General features: G+C 27.0%; 1 long non-coding RNA gene and 2 other non-coding genes across 3 annotated transcripts; all 3 read left to right on the top strand.

The window, feature by feature from the left end:
* Positions 1–2983: 2983 nt before the first annotated feature.
* Positions 2984–3146, top strand: LOC122269473 (U1 spliceosomal RNA). The gene has a single exon (XR_006225205.1). It is a non-coding gene; the product is annotated as a U1 spliceosomal RNA (small nuclear RNA).
* Positions 3147–8691: 5545 nt separating this feature from the next.
* LOC122269470 (U1 spliceosomal RNA) lies at positions 8692–8853 on the top strand. The gene has a single exon (XR_006225202.2). It is a non-coding gene; the product is annotated as a U1 spliceosomal RNA (small nuclear RNA).
* Positions 8854–9654: 801 nt separating this feature from the next.
* LOC147806235 (uncharacterized) lies at positions 9655–12626 on the top strand. The gene is made up of 2 exons (XR_015435873.1): positions 9655–9973; positions 11936–12626. It is a non-coding gene; the product is annotated as an uncharacterized LOC147806235 (long non-coding RNA).
* Positions 12627–15613: the final 2987 nt, after the last annotated feature.

The following is a 15613-nucleotide window of genomic DNA, read 5'->3' on the forward strand; positions in this document are numbered from 1 at the left end:
TTTATTGACTTTTTCCATTCATGTATTGTTGCAGCATTCCGGCACGAGAATTTTTTCTGGGATAATGTAGGTTTTTTTCATGAGAAATGATGGTATGTTAGTACATTTTGCTGACTGCACTGAACTGCAGGTAAGAAAATCTTTCTCTAACCAATTTATTATTGTCTTTAAGTACAGATTATCATTTTTTTTAAAAATTTGGGAAAAACCCGTTTCGATGATTAGTTGATACTTTCGTTTTCTAATTATAGTTGTTTTTTTAACAAGTGGCAAGCTTTCCAGGAAACTTTTATTGATAGTCTAGTGTGATATATTTATATTATAATTTTTTTGTTTTCTTGTTATATGGATATATTAAAAGCTTAGCGTACAGTTTGCCGATGCCGAACGTCATTTATGAAAATATTAAATCAGATTAAGGAGGTTTTAGATAAAGGTGTTAGTGGTGAAATTATTTAAACTGATTAGGAAAAATTAAATATAAGCTATTGCTTATATTTAATATTAGCTTAACTATAATTAAGCTTGAGAGTTTGGCCCAAGATATAAAACTAGTTGAATAGATACTAATGCTAAGGAAATAGATATTAATAAGGAAGTTGAATCCGATACCGATTAATTTATTACGATAAAGTAGAGAGTAAATGAGTGTATTAATAAACCTATTCTCAAGAATATTTCAAGTAATGAATCTGAAAGTAATAAATATGATTCGAAAAAGAAACAGTACAGCTACCTGAGATCGATATTAAACCATCTGAAGGACAGTTAATTATCAATCGTTTTGGTCACAGAAAATACGTGACAAGTTTCAATATTAAAAAGAAAAAATAAAGATTGAAAACTGCTTTCTTAAATTATCTATTCGTGCTCTGCTCAATCAACCTCATATTAAAAAGTTAGTCAAATTCGCCACACAAGCAGAAAGCAATCATACTATTGAAAATGGGTCTGTTTGAGCGCCTGCATGACAGCGGACCAACAAACATAATAACTGTTGTTTTAATTTATATACTCACTTATTTAAATAACATTTATAAAGTGGTAGATATGTTCTTTTGTCAAAGATTCAAAGATATTTATTTAAAAGTTCAATGCTTTAGGAAGCACTAAATGAGTGAGTACAGAACCTGCGTAGTAAGTATTATCCAATTGATAGATGGATTTTGTTTTGTTTTTATACATATGAAAATTTTTAGAATATATAGGCGTTACTCTATGTTTTTACCCTTCATTAACTAGGATTTAAAGGCGTTAAATATGTTTGTTCCAATATTTAGTGTTTTAAGTTAAGTTTGCATTTAACATTGATAGTTATTTAAAATGCTATAAGATATTGTTTTATTTTTTGCAAATAACCATGAATTTTCTTCCCAACTGATATATTAGGCTTTGCATAATATAAGAAGTGTGAGCAGTGCAATTGAAAATTGTCTTAAAGCAAAATTTTGGTAGGGTGAGCAAAAAATTTGAAAATAAAACTATATAATAAAATATTTATATAAACATACAGAAATTAACTTAACTGAGCTGATCCATGATACAAAACATGATACATATCTGCAAAGCTACCAAATTGCGTTGCCAAAGAGGCAAAAAAACTGTATTCTATCATAAACTATAACTATATTATTGTTGTTCTTTGAAAAGTAACGCCTACTGTGGTCTTTCCTTGAAGAGCGTTATTCGGAATGGAATAGGGCTTGCGAAGTGTATAAAATTTCCTTTTCCTGAAATTTAACAAATTCTAGGTTGCTAAAATTCTGAAAATTGGATTAATTTAAGAAAAACGTTCCTTTGTGACTTCTTTAAGAAAAGGATATTATGAAATGATATGATTTTCTAGAGGGTTCGGGTCCGACAGCCTTGACGATAAATACCGTGTTCCTGTTCGTCAATCGGTGATAGACGAATCGGTAATTCAGTGCCCCTTGACTCCTGCTGCTCGGTAAACAGATTTATGAAGTTGTGCACATTTCTCCAGTGTTTCGTTTCTAAAATTTTTAAAAACTGTATATATGGGAGTGTTACCTAAGCTCGAAGCAAATTTGTCTGTCGATAGCACTGGGCAATTAATTTTTGTTGCATTTATACAAATATTTGCATTTAACTAATTCGGGTGCATGGATTTTAAATCTAAAATTAGTTGTGTTCTTAAAACTACAGAATTTTTTAATTTAGTTTATTTTTTGTCTGAATGTGCAACTTTGTACAGAACGTTGAGGTTTTTACTTATGCTTTGATTTTGTAACGAAAGCTATCACCAAAATTTATGAAGCATAACAGCTTAACGTTAGTAGCTAAATTGCTTCTACTAAAATTACGATTATTAAATTGTATTCAAAACTCCCATTTCCCAAAACTGTATAGCGCGTTGAGTTCTTTCTGTTTCTTCATATCACCTCTTCTGTTCTTGTTTTACAGAATGAACGTATTATTCCATCATCTGCATAATGTTATAATCGATGAGACGTATGGTTGAACTAGTTTTTTCTTCTAATATTTCATCTCTCTCTCTCTCTTTTTTTTTTCTTTCTTTTTTAACAAATTAGTTAGATAAAAAAAAATTTAAATTTCTTATTGAGACTTTTGACTTTTCGGGGGCCCTTAAAAACGACTGACTGTGACAACAAGAAAACAACTAAGTAGTAAGTAGTTTAGTAAGTTTCATCAAACATACAAATCTAAAGTAAATAAGTATCCAATGAGTGAGCGCAGCGAGTAGGGAATGAGGCTCTCTAAAACAATATTGAAAATATTAAAACAAACAAATACTTGAAAAATTGATTGAAATCACCTCCTATAAAATTTATTTCCACCAAAAAGTGATAATTAGTAACAAAAGATATCCATTATTAAATGATATTAGCTGAAATAAAATTTTATTTCAATTTATTTAGATTAATTAATTTTAAAATAACATTAGTTACCAGCAAATCTTTTGATAATATTTTATCATTATTATTCAAAATCTTGGAATTGCATACTTACTTGGCGTCGGAGTAGCTCTGATCAAGGAGGGAGCTCTCCTGGTTGGAGGCCTACCATTGCACTACGGTAGGCTGACGACTGCCACTTCCGCAAATTGCGGTTGGTTGGGGCGCACAATTTTTGGTAGTCGGGGACTGCGTTCGCGCTGATCCCTGGTAAACTAAGATTAGAATAATTCTGATACTAGAATAATGGTTCTAAGTAGTCGCTATTTTAGGTTCTTTTAAATTCGATCGTAACTTTACTTTAATAAGCGAGGTATAAGAAGAAAAGGTCTGTTTTATACTTGTAAGCAATTTTAAAAAAAGTATGATTGTGAAATTACGCATAAAGTAATGATCGAATCATAAGGTAATAGATAATACAAAATTAAAATTCTTCTTGAAATGCAAATTGCATGATGAAGATGAAAGCTATCTATATGTTACTGATGTTTAGAGTATGTTGCGTGGCTGCAGAAGTATGCAGCTACTGTCCTTATTTCGTTGAAATTAATTGCTGAGATGGTGATGGCTTTTTCGTCACTGTTTTTACTATTTCAGAACAAAGAAAAATTTGTAACAGCTCTTGAATCATACTTGGAATTCAAGAATATCCTTCCTAAGTGGGGTAAAATTGCAAAAATTTTCCTCTCAATGTTCACTAGTAGATAATATAAGTAGAAAAATCTTGTTCTATTATACACGATATCTTATTACTATGTAAGTAAAATATTTAACGATAAATAGTGTAAAAAATAGCAAAGTTGCTTGATTCATTACATGGAGAAACAATTAAACTTACCCAGGTAGCAAAATGATATTATCTAACGTTAGAAAGATACAATATAGTACTGCCGTGCTAGACTCCTGAATCCTATCTTCTATTATTAGAGCTAATATTATATAACATTAAATAGTGTTCAATCTAACATTCGAACTTTTAAAATTATCACCTATTTCATTACTTTATGCCCAGCACCACTTTTTTTTATGTAAGAGTATATTATTAATAAATAAACATTTATTAAAAAAGAAAGCAATAAATTAAACATTATTCAAAATATCATTATTAGCCAATGCAATTTTATGCAAGAAAACGCAATAAAATATTTGTGGAAGTAAATTCTGTTCGTGAATGATAGAACACGAAAATCTTTTTCAACTGTTGAGTAGTAACTTCGTCACGCTTGTATACGACCCCATATTGTTCGAGCTTGGCAGCTTTCTTTTCAACTACTTAAGGTATTTATAATTTAGTAATTATTTGTAAACTTTATAAATTTCAATGATAGTTACATGAAACGTTAAAGAAGTATTGTAAGTAATGTTTTTGCTTTTGTTAAAAATCGTGTACCGAATAAAGTCAGTAAATATTAGGAATTAAGATCATATTTGACATTCTTGTTCTCACGTAGTAGTTGACTTCTCTGTTAACTTATTGTCTAGCAGCTCAGAATATGCCTGTAAAACAATGTTTGTTAAGTAATTCGACTGTGACAAAGTTTTTCTGCCACAATGAAAGGATATAAAAATAATTGTCTGTAAACAAATTAGCCAAGTTAAAACAATTAGCAAATTAATGATCTGCTACTCTTAGCTCAGTTAAAACCATTACATTCTTGAATGTTAAACGTTCAATACAAACAATATTGTTACCGTATTAAAATTGCATGTCTAAAATATTCTAAAACATTACATTAAACATTTTTATTTAAATTTCTTGGGGATATTTCAGTATCGTAATCTGTCGCGCCAACTACAATTGCCAGAGTGCCAAATAGATTTTAAACTTGCAATTTTTTAAAAAAAAAAATATGTAGATGTTTGCCCGGAGTTATACCTTTCGAGTTTGTCCCTTTCTGTGATGTTTCTTTTAGTTTAATAAATCTTTATTAAATAATTATTATAATAATAATAATTAGTCTAATAAGTAATTATTGTTTAATGAAGTTTTTAAATAAATTTCTATTAGAAATAATCTGAGACTAATAATCTAATTTAATTAAACAATAAAAAAATAAATGTGACAAAATTTAGTTATGCATACTGACTTTTAAAGAACGTTATGTAAAAATATTTTGGGGGAGGGGCAAAATATATATAATATATATATTACAACTTAGAAATATGTGAATTGTTAAAGAACTCTCCTTCTGCATGATTTTTTTCAACTATAAATTGATGATTTTGAATTCTCATAGTATTTTTTTACATTGATGTACTTATATACATTAAAGATTTTGAAAATAAGCAATTGTTTATTTAATACTTTTCGGCACTCTTTTTATTGACTTGCCTCATAGCAAGTAGTTATTTTCAGGTTAGTTATTTCAAGTAGTTATTTAAATTTGCAATTTAAATTTTTTTTTTTTTTAAATATGTGATAGCTTGCTTGGGAGAGCTTATGAGCTAAATTCTTTTAGTTAATCTCCTTCCCACTGTGTTATTTTTTGTGTGACACTAAAGAAATTTTTTTGTCGCTGGTATCGATACCAGAATTTAACCATTGAATTTCGTTGTGAAGGAATATACAATTTCTAAAAAACATTTTCAAATTAGATAATTAAAGTTTCAAATAAATGTTCATTGTTTAATAGTTCTAATTTTTTTCATTGTAAAATCTAATTTATTTTCCTTTTAAATTTCAATATAGCTTTTCATCTTCAAGGAAATCTACTATCAAGAAACTGTTGGACACTACAAATGGAAATTGCACACTCTGATGGAATTCTAAGCTCGATCCTTACTGCGAATGACTTAACGAGTGTGATATTCAGCAAGGACCACTTTAAATCTACTGTGGCGGAGAGTCTTCATGTTGAAGAAAGATGTTGTCATGCTGAAGTTTGAAGAAAGAGGGAAACTTGTGAAGTTCATCCCTGTTTTTTGTGGTGCATACATTATTATCTGTTGCTGAATTTTTCATAAAAGCATTTAATGATAACTTGGAAATATATTTTCAAGTAAATAAAGACTAACAATCGGAAAAGTGAACTCAAACTGTATCAAACAGTTTAAAGTCATGAAGAAAAATTATTTTATTTAATAATTAAGTATTTTTAACTTTTGTTTTACCAAAAGGTTATCGACGTTACTTTTAAAGAATGAAGGTAATGTATGGCATTTACAATTGGATGAAATCAGTGTGTTTTGTTTTTAAATAGAATTATTATGCTGCGAAATAGTTATGTTTATTATGAATTTTTTTCTTAATTTCTGTAGCCTGTAATTTCTTTTACAACGTTGTCAACAACAACAAACTTCAGCATTTTAAAAAATTTGATTTGTCAGGTATAATCTTTACATTGATAAAATTTTATAAAATATGACGTTAAAAAATATTTTCAGTCGATAGTGCTTAAGTATCATGAAAACAGTTGAATATATTTAAAATTTGATTATTTTTAATCTTTCGGTATGATATCGGAAGCAATTTTTTTTTAACGCTGATTTTAATGTATAACTCAAACTCGTGATGATTTTCATTATCAACATTGTGCTTATTTTAATTTTGGAAATTTTCACATGATTATTCATTTGAAATTTGAGACAAAAAGTTTATGCTTTTTTTTAATCATGTTTAAAATAACATAATTGTAAAATAAATATAATCGTAAAAAGTTCTTTTGACTGAATAACATTTATGATAAAAATACCTAATCAATTTAGAAAAGAATATTGCTTAAACTTTCATCTTAAAGGTCCTGTATATTCTTTGTGAAAACATGCACAATTGCATCAGTCCCATTCAAGACGTTTACCTATAATGTTATGTTTGTTTTTACTATATTCATAATGCATAAACTCTTATCAGCGAAATACAAACGATGATTGATTTTAAGTAAAAATTTTGTGATAATAAGGTTTTTAAAAAGTAACTGATGGTAATCAAATTTGGATCAATACAAAAGGCAACTTATAGAAAAAAACTATGCTAAGTTTTTTCGTCTTATTCTTGTATGCAATTAAATGTTTGTGCAAATTTAATTCTGATAAAATTCAATATTTACTACTTTTTTTTGGTTTTGACATTTAAATGTTATCTAAATTTTAAGTAAATAAAAGTACATAGTACCTTTAACTAATTATTGAATCGTTAAAAATTTCTTATATCCCAATGTAAAATTATTTTTACATTGCAAAAAATAATTGCAATTTTTTTTAATTAAAATTCATAAAGGCTTTTTTTGTTTCCCCTCCCTGAAAATATTTCTACAGGTGCCTTTAGGTTTTGTTTCTAGTGTTTTGTAAGTAAAATTTCAGATTCTGAAAGGATAAATGTAAGTATTTCTCAATTTAATTTCAGTGATAGAAGTGAAATAATTTATGTAAGTAAGTAATTTGAATATTTTTAATTTTCTTTATTGTCTCAGTTATTACAAAAAATAACAATTAAAAAATTCGAGATATAATTTTATTTTAATATTTTTGGAAATGAAAGACTTAGTTATATAGTAGAAAAAAAAGTTAATGTAAATTTTCAACTCAATTCAAATGTAAAATTTAACTTAGCAAATATGTAGTGTGGTTTTCTTAAATTGCAATTTCAGAATATAAATAATGAATGATAGTTATGAAATTACAAATGGCTTAAGGCTGATTGCTAATATATATGTATTACAAACTAACAAATTCAATTGAAATTTTGATAAAATATGCTCATTTAAAAAGAAAATTTTTTTTAAAAAATTAAAGACTTGAAAATTATTAATGATATAAAATTCGTCAGAAAACCCATTGTGTGAAGAAAAGAAAAAAATATCAATAAAAGTTGTGATATAGTATTATTTCTTATATAAATTTGAAATATTAAAAAAAATCAGCTGAACATAAGATATACTTTGGAGTAAGAGGGAGGAAAATGGATGGTAGCAGAAATCTCTAAATTAATTTTGTTTAGTATTTCTGTATTGCTAAGTAAATAATGCATGGAATGACATTATGAAACTATTGAATCCTCTCGTTTATTCCAAAAATAAAGAGCAACGAAAGATAATATCAGAAAATACAAAATCTAATATTATATAGCGTTAAAACTAATGCAAAGTAATATTACGGCGTACGCTCGATAATATTAGTTTGCATGGAATCGAATATTATACAATGCAGAGCAAACAGCGACCTCTTGTATCTTTCTAATATTAGAAGTTGTGCAATATAACGTTACATTTTACCGACTTTCTGATGTTAGCTAACATTAGGTGCTACTTGGGTAAGTCATTTAAAATGAACACTATGTGAAGATATGAAGTCCTTAGTTTGTTACTGTTGAAAATGTAAAGAGAATTGGGAGAAATTTACTTTCATGGATTACTTTTTGATAGAACTAACCCGCATTTCCTTTGCATGAAGAGGAAACCCTCCCATGGTTAGCCTGACGCTTAGGGGACTCTTACTTATGATCCGTCTACCAATGAGTCACGTCTACCATTTACTTCCCGGCCTCAAGATATCAATTAATTTGAATTCTGTAATCCTGGTCTTTTTCGACTTGGAAAAACTTTACTGAAACTGTTATCTCATCAGTAAAGACTAGTTATATTTTTAGCCTCTTATATTTAATTTTCTTTGTTTTAAATATTACAACACTTTTAATAAATTTAAAGTAGTTTGCCAACGTAATAGTTCCCAATATTTATAATAAATATATAAATTTGTTTATCTACCAGTCATATATTAAGTTAATTGTTATCTAGTTTTCATGAATTTCGTAACAATCATACTTACCTGGCACTGGGGATGCCTTGATCAACAAGGAGGCTCCCCCGAGCAGAGACCTCTCATTGCACTGCGAGGGGTTGACGCTCGCCACATTCACAAATTGTGATTGCTTGGGGTGCATAATTTTTGGTAGTTGGGACTGCGTTCGCGCTGTCCCTATATTGTAGAAAAAAGGAGAACTTCACATTATCCAAGGTTGAATATTTATTCAGTTCACTCACCGCTCCGTGAAAAATTTCTTAACTCTAAATCTGTTAGTTACCTCGAATATTGAATATACTAATGAAAAGTAACACCTACAAATTTTTTTTTTAATCGTGAGCAGCATAATTTCGATTCGATTAATATTGTGCTTGAAACGATCAGAATTTCTTTTTTCTACAAGAGGTACAAATTTTTGTCATTTTAATAAATAAACAAAAGAACTTAGAAAGGGCCAGATGCCTATGAAAGAGATTAAGCATTCTCGAACATGATGAAATATTTTTCTAATAAATTTCGAATACGGTCGAACTGGGGGTGTAAACTGAGAATTTAAAATCAAAAGTGATTGAATTTTTCCTAATGTGCAGTTAGGATCATAGGAGGAGATCCATAATTGGCGGTTTATCGAAAAGTGAAATAGTAAAAAATAAAGCCACCCCCGAGTAATTAATATTAAATTCGAAATAATTTGGCTATAGCTTAATTGAAAAAAAGACCGTGATAATTAATATAACACTGTAACTGAAGCATTGTTGTGGTCAGGTAGGTAAAGAAACTGGAATAAAGAGTTAAGTATTTGGAAGACTTTGGTACTGTTTGTCTACGTTAGGTACTCTGACAGACATTCGTCTGGAGGGGTGGCGGGGACTATGGTAACGAGGTATGATTATTTCAAGTAGGAGTGTGGGTCCCTCTTTAAGACTGGTTTTGGCTCGAGAAAATGAGACCTCTTTCTTCGGTCTATTGTGTTGGCTGTTGCTTGGCTGACCGCCTTTTTAATAAATAGAGGCATTTGATTGGTCGATTACATCATCGTTTTCATCGTTATCTCTTCATCGTTTTGTCAGGTTTACTAGAATGGCGTTTTTAGCATTTTTGTTTGGCGCAATTTTAATAACGCGCATGCTCAGTTTGATAATTTATTCAAACCAATCTAAGTACTTCGTAGACAAAGAATATAGACGCTTGTATCCCCTCCTTTGCTCGTGTAACTCAAACAAAGACATAAAGATGGAAAGATCAATCACTGTACCAAACAGATGTCAGGGTGAACTTTGACACTGGACACATCACTGGTCTCTATTTTTTTTTTATTTGATTTTCATAAATTGTTATGATAAATAATAACATTCTGTTACTGTGCCAGAAAAATCTGATCACATTTTTTTTAAAGATTTATAATTTGTAAATTTTAAATGAAAAAATTAATGTATTTTAAAAAAATGATTTTTATATTGTTCTGAAATTCAAATACTTGAAATAAATAAAAAAAAAAAAACAATTTAAGTGCTTATTAAAAATATATAAAAAATATAAAATAACTAAAAAAATTAATAAAATGATTAAAATAAAATAGAACAGTTTTATAAGCAATCTAAGCTGCCCAAAGCATTTAATTTCATGATGAACAATAAATTGGAAAATGTTAATAATTGCTGAGATAGAGTCTCATAATTGCCTGTTAGCGTTCAGTTAGTTAGTTATTAAAACTTATTCATGATATTCATTTGTGCGTAATCTAAATTCTAATTATTTTCATTCAAAAAATCTTTCAAAATATAATTTTATTCCTGTTTTTAAATTACAAGTAACTTTGATATCTGGGTTGCCTACAAAAATTCAAAAAAGTACAAAAAAAATTTAGAGCATTTCACAGCATTTACTATTTATCAATGTGCGTAATTATTATTGTGCGTAATCTAAATTCTAATTATTTTCATTCAAAAAGTCTTTCAAAATATAATTTTATTCCTGTATTTAAATTACAAGTAACTTTGATATCTGGGTTGCCTACAAAAATTCAAAAAAGTACAAAAAAAATTTAGAGCATTTCACAGCATTTACTATTTATCAAAGATGATAAAAAAAATTATTGATTATTAAAAAATAATTTTATTGCGATAATCAACATTAAGCTGGAAACCTATTACTATTAAGCAATTTAAAAGACTTTTTCGTGGTTTTCCTTCGCATGTAACACAAATTTGATTACTTTAACTTAATCTTCATTAAAATAAATTATTCTTATAACTTTCATGAATTTGATTGTATTCTGATACTTAAATTGTTAATTACTTTGATTTCTGAATTGGATTAAGCATAATAAGGGTGTTTCATTACATTCACAAAATAAAAAAGCTCACACTTTGATTTCTGGGTTGAGTTAATAAGAAGAGCTTTTCGTTCTGTTCAGAAAGATGGTACCCTATCTATTAAGGATAATAATAATGAAAAAATGTTTATTTATAATTTTACTCCTATACTTAAATTGCAAATTATTTTATTTTATATACCAATAGCAGCAATCTGAAAAACATTTTTGTCTGTTTTTCATAGCGTATAACGCGAAATTTGATAATTTTAATTTCAATTTAATCTTGATTATAATTAATTATTTTTACAACTTAATTGTTTATTAACTTAATTATTTATTAACTTAATTATTTTAACTTAATTATTTAAAATTAATTTATTAATTAATTTATTAATTAATTTATTAATTAATTTATCAATTAATTAAAATAATTAATTAACTTAATTATTTTAACTTAACTATAATTTATTTATAACTTAATTATTTTTATAAACATAATTATTTTTATAACGTAAATATGGTTTTATTCCGATACTAAAATAGCGAGTTACTTTGATTTTCGGTTAAAAACTACAAAAATTTGAAGAACATCTCGTTATAGTCACAAAGAAGTCTCTCAAAGATGCTGAAAAATGATTCATTATAAAAAAAATTCATTGCGATTACTGAACTTCTAAATGGAATCAAGCCATCTGAAAGATATTTTCGTGGTTTCCCTTCACGTATAATGCAAAATATGATTGTTTTCTCAAATTTTTATTCAAGCAAGGAAGAAAAATATTTATACCATTATTAACCACTCCAAAAACCAGAGTAAATGCTTTATTATAAAACTGATGCGTCCAGAATTTGGAATTATGATGAACTTGCCTGTATATTTTGATTCAATAAATTGATTTATTTTCTGCTTCCCTTCTTACCATTATTTTTTTTTTTTTTAAAGTGAAAAATGATTCTTCTACATTACTGTTAGAAAATTTGACGGTTCATCAGGTTGTCTTTTGTCAACATCTGAAAATAAAATTCGAGCAAATAGTATTGTATTTGTAATGGCGAAAATATCCAAATGATAAAATAAACATGAACTTTTTTTACATTGTTAAAATTAAAAAACTTAAGTACTCGGGTTCCTATGATTTTATTATTTTACTAATAACTTATTCTAGTATGTTATATTGAAATATCTGATATATGTATTATGATTTTATTATTTTACTAATAACTTATTCTAGTATGTTATATTGAAATATCTGATATATGTTATATTGAAATATCTGATATATGTATTTTGAAATATCTGATATATGTATATTGAAATATCTGGAGAAAAAAAAATTTCTAACCAAATGTTCTTTGAGTCAGGAAGAGACAAAAAATACCTGTTGATTTTTTTGAAATATACTTTCTATCACAAACGCCTTAAAACTTTGTTATCGATAAAAATAATTTCAGATGATTTTAATCCTTCATCTCTTATTAACCTCGTTATATCATGCTTTTGATCAAAGTTCAGCAGCGTGTCTGCGTTCTTTCTCTCCTAAATATTAATTTGATCCCTACACACGTTTTTTATTCCATTACTTATAAGGATTCGTAAAATATATATTAACGGCCCGGATTAGAGAACAACTGAATTATCTTCTTCAAAAATGGCAGTTATTTAATTTAAATTTGATACTTTTGTGTGTGATCATATCTCAGTGTCAACCATATTGGTGTCACGTATCAATGACATCCAATAAAAATCTAACTGTCAATGAACTTATTAACTGAGGTGAAGGGATTAATTGAATGCTTAATAAAATAAGAGCTTTCTTTGATGATATGTTTTTTAAATTAGTGGTGAAATCGTCTAATAATTATTTTGAAAAATCGTTGCAAAAAAGGTTTGCAAGGGTATTTTTTTTTTCAGACTCATGCGAGTTAATTCAAATCAAATAAATATACTATATGTACTCTCTTTTTCTTTCTTCCGGATTCTAACGAATTAAAGAGTATTCATACTTATCAAGGTATTTTACAACAAAGTGCTAACATAGTACAAAGGTACATATAGTATTGATTTCTGTGCATAGATTTTTTTTCCTTCTATATTTGCTTTCGGAAATTTAGCTGTATAATATTTTATACCCAGTTATGTAATTCTGTTGCGATCGTAATTTTTCTTAGAAAATTATTATTTAGATGATTAGTTGAATATTCATAAAGTACGTTAAGAAGAGGTTTGAAAAAAAAAGTAATCAATATCATGCGTAAATACTTTGGTTTTTTTTCCTTCTTTTTTTAATAATGTGTTACGTTTTCTTTTTTTAAATCATTCATTGCCACTTATTTAATTTAATTACATATAATTTCAAGATAAAAACATATCTCAGTTTTTACATAAGCATGTGAAAATCTAATATTTCATGCAGTCTTTCTGGTGGTTTGTGTTAGAGTGATAAATATTTGTTTCAAAACTATAATGTATGTTTCCGCAACTCTATCTCAGTACTATGACCCTTAGCAGTGAGTTCATTAACTAACATTATATTCAAATGTTCTGTAAATGAAATGAATATAATAATTTTAAAATCTAATATTTCATGCAGTCTTTCTGGTGGTTTGTGTCAGAGTGATAAATATTTGTTTCAAAACTATAATGTATGTTTCCGCAACTTTATCTCAGTACTATGACACTTAACAGTGAGTTCATTAACTAATATTATATTCAAATGATCTGTAAATGAAATGAATATACGTATATTGATTATCACTAAATGTCAAGTTTACTACTATGGATTGCAAATTCATTCAATTTCTTCTATTCTTTATGTAAGTCAATTTCATGAAATTTTGAGAAATTTTTTGTACTATTTAGAGATAAAAGAATTCTTTGCATGCATTCTGAGATGTATAAAGCAAGATTTTAGAAATGTTTAATTAATTTTTTTTAAGTACTTTGAAAACTCTGGTATTTGATAACTCCTTTAATATTTACGCGATTTCGTTATAAATTTGTTATATAGATAACTATTAATCTAACTAAGTAATAACTATTGTTATTTTAATTAAGTAAAGTTAATAAACTGTATACGATTGGAACAATCATTTGAGCAAAGCACAAAACGGGAATAAATTTAACTATTATAGGTTATATTCTCTAAAGAATAACTACCTCGTTTTTTTCCCACAAAAAATTTACTGAATTTAAAAAAAAAAAAATTTTTTTTTAAGAAAATAAGATCAATGCAGAAAAGATTATATAGACAATATATAATTGATTTTATTTTGAACTAATATTTATCTAACAGATAAATTTTATTTAGATATAAAAAAAAAGTTATAAGGATAGAATATCTCTTTCTAAAATTAGATATTCATGTAAATAAACTATTTCAGCTTAAAAATTGGCGTTTAACTTCTAAATTGAGTTAATATAAATGAACACATTAAGTTATATTTTTTAATCAAAGTAAAATAATATGTTTCTTAAAATTCAAGCAAATCTTTTTCGTGTATTATATGACCAAGTTTAATCATAATGCAAAACTGAAAATGTGTTTCTCTCATTATAAATATGTAAAGTCACACTTTAGGGAAAAATTAAATACTAAATAAAGAAATTAAAATCATTTTTTCTTTTTTAATTGTGTTGTTATGTCTTTCTGTTTTGTGCATATTCCATATAAATAAGAAAAGATTGGTTGCAGATAAGACATTAATGTATAATTTATTCAAAATAATTCATAAAGTAATCAAGAAGGATAAAATAAAATTATCAAGATCTCTGGAGAAGTTTAATTTTTATTACAGCATTGATTGTTATACCATGTGTTCATTTATTAGTTCAATAATGGATCAGTAAAAACTTATTGCAACATTTCACATATTTCAATAGCAGTTTTGACAACTGTAGAGATTTCTTTCCTCTACTATGTTAAATATAAGTTTAATCTGCGTAATTTAATCTACACAAATAATCAAATGAAGGCTATTAAATCAATTAACCAGTATGTTTTGGAAAGCTAATTATATTGCTTTAAATTCTGATTTTAATTATAAAATCAGAATGTGAGATATATAACTTGCAACATTTTAATATTTCAACAGATTTTTTCTGACAAAATTGTTATAAGTCGGAACAAATTAGATTTGACAATAAAATTCAGTATCATCCTCTTACATGTCATATTTTGCTGGCATTTCAGTATTTCTTTTTCTCTTTGAAAGATAGAACAAGTTTATGTTATATTGGAAGTAAGATAATTTTCAATTTTTTATAGGTTCGAAGTATATTAAAAACGAAAAATAGGTAATGGTTGTAAATAAGTTTTTGCTAATTTGGTTGGCTATAGTAATGGAGATAAACTATCCTGTTCAGTTCTTGCTAAATAGCCATCTAAGTCCTTAAGAAGTTAAACATGTGGCAGCAAAACTAAAAAGAAGTATTTTAATATGTGTATATTCACCACAACATTCAATATTTAATTTCAAAAACTTGTAAATTCGTGGTAACGAAATGTGTGATTTTTCAAATTGTAATTTTAACTTTATAATTACGACACTAATGCTACAGTTTTCTTAATTTATTAAGGACAATATAAGTCCTGTTAAAATATTAAGATACAGACTACTACAA

Source organism: Parasteatoda tepidariorum, chromosome 8 (genome assembly GCF_982258835.1).
Source record: "Parasteatoda tepidariorum strain Cologne lab strain chromosome 8, Ptep-v5.0, whole genome shotgun sequence".
Lineage (NCBI taxonomy): Eukaryota > Metazoa > Arthropoda > Arachnida > Araneae > Theridiidae > Parasteatoda > Parasteatoda tepidariorum.